We start from the raw sequence: 5460 nt of genomic DNA, 5'->3' as shown, positions 1-5460 counted from the left end.
TCGGAAATTTGGCGAAAATTTTGAAAATTTTGCAATTTTCAAAATTTGAAATTTTATGCCCATAAATCTGAGAGATATGTCACACAAAAAAGTTACTAAATAACATTTCCCACATGTCTACTTTACACCAGCGCAATTTTTGAAAAAAAATTCCGTCAGGAAGTTAGAAGGGGTCAAAGTTCATCACCAATTTCTCATTTTTCCAACAAAATTTACAAAAAAAAATTTTTTAGGTACCACATCACATTTGGAGTGATTTGAGAAACCTAGGCGACAGAAAATACCCAAAAGTGACCCAATTCTAAAATCTGCACCCTCACTCTGCTCAAAACCACATCCAAGAAGTTTATTAACCCTTTAGGAGCTTCACAGCAACCAAAGCAATGTAGACGAAAAAATGAAAATTTTACTTTTTTAACACAAAAATGTTACTTTAGCCATAAAAATTCGTATTTTCACAAGGGTATCAGGAAAAATGCATCATAAAATGTATCGTGCATTTTCTCCTGAGTACGCAGATACCCCATATGTGGTGGAAATCAAATGTTTGGGCACACAGCAGGACTCGGAAGGCAAGGAGCGCCATTTGAATTTTTGAGTGCAAAATTAGCTGCAGTCATTAGCGGACGCCATGTCGGGTTTGAAGACCCCCTGAGGTGCCTAAACAATGGAGCTCCCCCATAAGTGACCCCATTTTGGAAACTAGAGCCCTCAAATATTTTTTCTAGATGTTTTATGTGCACTTTGAACCCCTGGGGGCTTCACAGAAGTTTATAACGTTGAGCCGTGAAAAGAGAAAAATTTTTTTTTACCACAAAACTGTTGCTTCAACCAGGTAGCTTTTTTTATCACAAGGGTATCAGGAAAAAATGCACCATAAAATGTATTGTGCATTTTCTCCTGAGTACGCAGATACCCATATGTGGTGGAAATCAAATGTTTGGGCGCACGGCAGGACTCGGAAGGCAAGGAGCGCCATTTCACAGCAAAATTGGTTGGAATTATTAGCGGACGCTATGTTGCGTTTGGAGACCCCTGAAGTGCCTAAACAATGGAGCTCCCCCACAATTGACCCCATTTTGGAAACTAGACCCCTCATGGAATTTATCTAGCTGTTTAGGAGCACTTTGAACCCCTGGAGGCTTCACAAACGTTTGTAATGTTGAGCCGTGAAAATATTTTATTTTTTTTACCACAAAATTGTTTTTTCAAACAGCTAGCTTTTTTTCCACAAGGGTATCAGGAAAAATGCACCATAAAATGTATTGTGCAATTTCTCCTGAGTACGACGATACCTCATATGTGGTGGAAATCAATTGTTTGGGCGTACGGCGGGGCTCAGAAGAGAAGGAGCGCCATTTCACAGTAAAATTGATTGGAATTATTAGCAGACGCCATGTTTCATTTGGAGACCCCCTGAGGTGCCTAAACAATGAGCTCCCCACATGTGATCCCATTTTGGAAACTAGACCCCCCCCCCCCCATACAAAAAAAATTAGTTTGGCGAAATAAAAAATACAGACATCAGTAGAAAAAAAAAAAAAATGAGCGCCTGCCAAGACCAGTGCCAAACGTGAGAGCAATGCACGAGTCTCGCATCGCATCATCCACTGCAGTCTGGAAGCGAGCAACTGCGCTGGATAATGCGATGCGAGGGGGCGGGGCGGCAGATGAGAAAGGGCGCAGCGGATGGAAGATGGGAAATGGCGCAGCGGATGGAGGAGCGGCAGAGGATGGGAAAGGGCGCAGCGGATGGATGATGGGAAATGGCGCAGCGGATGGAGGAGCGGCAGAGGATGGGGGGGGGTGAGATGGGGATACCTACCTTACAGGATGGATCTAGGCAGCAGGATCACAGCAGACAGAAGAGGCAGCAGATGAAGGAGGCAACAGATCGAGGAGGGTGAGAGGGGGCAGTAGATGAAAAATGGGAGAGAGCAGGCAGCAGATCGGGGAGGGGGGCAGAGTCTGATGGGAGAGAGAGATGGCACATGTAGGGGGAAGGGAGGGGGGCTTGCAGCACATGTAGGGGGAAGGGAGGGGGGCTTGCAGCACATGTAGGGGGAGGAGGGGGGCTTGCAGCACATGTAGGGGAGGGAGGGGGGCTTGCAGCACATGTAGGGGGAGGGAGGGGGGCTTGCAGCACATGTAGGGGGAGGGAGGGGGGCTTGCAGCACATGTAGGGGGAGGGAGGGGGGCTTGCAGCACAATGTAGGGGGAGGGAGGGGGGCTTGCAGCACATGTAGGGGGAGGGAGGGGGGCTTGCAGCACATGTAGGGGGAGGGAGGGGGGCTTGCAGCACATGTAGGGGGAGGGAGGGGGGCTTGCAGCACATGTAGGGGGAGGGTGGCTGGCTTGCAGCACATGTAGGGGGAGGGTGGCTGGCTTGCAGCACATGTAGGGGGAGGGTGGCTGGCTTGCAGCACATGTGGGGGGAGGGTGGCTGGCTTGCAGCCACATGTGCTGCAAGCCAGCCACCCTCCCCCCACATGTGCTGCAAGCCAGCCAGCCACCCTCCCCCCACATGTGCTGCAAGCCAGCCAGCCACCCTCCCCCCACATGTGCTGCAAGCCAGCCAGCCACCCTCCCCCCACATGTGCTGCAAGCCAGCCACCCTCCCCCCACATGTGCTGCAAGCCAGCCACCCTCCCCCACATGTGCTGCAAGCCAGCCACCCTCCCCCCACGTGGGGGGAGGGTGGCTTGCAGCACATGGAGGGATAGGTGGTGTGGCGATGGAGAAGGGGCAGCCGAAGAAGGAGGCGGCGGCCGCCGCCGATCGGGGCAGCAACGGCTGAAAAAGGTGGGTGCGACGGCGGCGGGGACAGTGGCGAGCATGGCGGCGGGGACGGCGGTGGATCGGGAGCGGCGGCGGGGACGGCGGTGGATCGGGAGCATGGCGGCGGAGACGGCGGTGCAGCGGGAGCATGGCGGCGGGGACTGCGGTGGATCGGGAGCGGCGGCGGAGACAGCGGTGCAGCGGGAGCATGGCGGCGGGGACGGCGGTGCAGCGGGAGCATGGCGGCGGGGACGGCGGTGCAGCGGGAGCATGGCGGCGGGGACTGCGGTGCAGCGGGAGCATGGCGGCGGGGACGGCGGTGGATCGGGAGCGGCGGCGGAGACGGCGGTGCAGCGGGAGCATGGCGGCGGGGACGGCGGTGGATCGGGAGCGGCGGCGGAGACAGCGGTGCAGCGGGAGCATGGCGGCGGAGACGGCGGTGGAGCGGGAGCATGGCGGCGGAGACAGCGGTGCATCGGGAGCATGGCGGCGGAGACAGCGGTGCATCGGGAGCATGGCGGCGGGGACAGCGGTGCATCGGGAGCATGGCGGCGGGGACACCGGTGAAGCGGCAGCAGCGGCGGGGCGATCGGAGACAGCGGCAGCAGCGGCGGGGCGATCGGAGACAGCGGCGGGGACAGCGGTGAAGCGGGAGCAGCGGCGGGGCAATCGGAGACAGCGGCGGTGAAGCGGAGCAGCGGCGGGGTGATCGGAGACAGCGGCGGTGAAGCGGAGCAGCGGCGGGGCGATCGGAGACAGCGGCGGTGAAGCGGGAGCAGCGGGCGGGGACAGCGGTGAAGCGGGAGCAGCGGCGGGGCGATCGGAGACAGCGGCGGTGAAGCGGGAGCAGCGGCGGGGACAGCGGTGAAGCGGGAGCAGCGGCGGGGCGATCGGGGACAGGGGGCGGGCGGCGGGGCGATCGGGGACAGGGGCGGGCGGCGGGGACAACAACTTACCGCTCTCCTCGGCTTCCAGGGACGGTCACAGGCCGCAGATCCATATTGATTGGAGAGAGCGGTCACAAGACCGGTCTCTCCAATCAGAGCTGGGGGCGGGTGAAGCATCGATCACCCAGCTCCAGCCAATGGCCAGTGCTACAGCAGCACTGATCAGGGCTGGATTTCAATGTTCCAGCCATTTTCAATGGCTGGAACATTACAGTGGCTGTAATTGGCTGAGCGGCGTTCGTCAGCCAATCACAGCCTCTGTAGGTTCGGGGAGGAGGCACCACCCCTCCTGAGGTCAGGCAGAGGTCCCCTCCTTCCCGAATCTACCGTTTAAGTAAATAAATTTCACTCCCCGGGGCTCCGGGACCGCGATTTCGCCAGGACGTACTGAGTACGTCATGGGTCCTTTAGCACCATGTCACCATGACGTACTCAGTACGTCCAAGGTCGTTAAGGGGTTAACACCTCTATATACAGTAGATAACCTAGGATCTACTATTCACAATAGGTGATGTCACAGCTCACCTCCTCCTGTACAATGACTGATAACACCTCTATATACAGTAGATAACCTAGGATCCACTATTCACAATTGGTCATGTCACAGCTCACCTCCTCCTGTACAACGACGGATACTACCTGTAGGTATCAGTAGTAATTGTATTGGAGAAGGTGAGCTGTGACATCTCATTGTGGATCGTGTCATATACGGCATAGATATCATCTCCAGTAGTGACCCATGTAAGTTCTGTGGTTGTCTTCCCTCCCTTGAGCTGCATCTGATGAGGACGACGATGAGATCCCACGTAAGCAGGCGCGCACCGACACCGCAGACAAGGAGAAGGACTATGAGGAGTGGAAGAGAAAGATACTGGAAAACGCGGCCAAAGCTGCAAAACCCAAATAGCTGTGTGCAGGGCTGTCACCATGAATGGACATACGAGGCGCGGTCCCATCCTGCCCCCGCGATGGTGCACCTCTCCGGAGTCTTGTACGATGCTCTGCAGAACCGACTCACGGGTCATTTTTAATCGCCCAATTCCAAAAACTATTCTATACTTATATAATTTTTTTTATTTTTGTCTTAAAATCTTCATTTTCACAAACGCCGACCGGTTTCCATTCACTTGGATCAAGCGGAGATATTAAAAATGGAGCCACAAAGCCTGGGACGGTTTGTCCCATTTATTGGTAGGATAAACCGTAAACTGCCTCCGGGTCCGGACCTGTCTTAAAGGAGCTGTCCATCCTTTGTAATGATTGTATTGGGGGCAAATCACATTACACCCTTTAATTGCTGGGTGATAGGATGATGCAGTTCCTTGTATGTTTTTATCATTAGTTCAGTAATTTTTAATGTTGACTTTTTTTTTTTTTTTTTTTTGCTTATATGGTAGAATTTTCTGTTTAAAACTTAAAAAAAATATAATTTAATTTGTGCAGATATATTGTTGTTTTTGTTTTTCTTCTATGCTGTTTCCAAGGCTACTTGTTACAACGCCTCGGATGATAAGGTCATGATTCTTCGTGCCGCCAGGATTGCCGGAGACGTGAGGCTGCGTTATGTCAGGAAATCGCTTGATTAGACAGAACAGATTCTGTATCCATCTTGAGTCTCGTCTTGCAGTGATTTTATAGATGCTTTTTGATATGCTTTTTTTGTACTTGTTGTAATTGCTGCCATTGTCCTGAATCCGGCGCCGTTTTTCTTTTCTTTCTACGCCTCTGTGTTCCG

Source organism: Anomaloglossus baeobatrachus, chromosome 10 (assembly GCF_048569485.1).
Source record: "Anomaloglossus baeobatrachus isolate aAnoBae1 chromosome 10, aAnoBae1.hap1, whole genome shotgun sequence".
NCBI classification, from domain to species: Eukaryota; Metazoa; Chordata; class Amphibia; order Anura; family Aromobatidae; genus Anomaloglossus; species Anomaloglossus baeobatrachus.
This window is presented reverse-complemented; position numbering follows the sequence as displayed.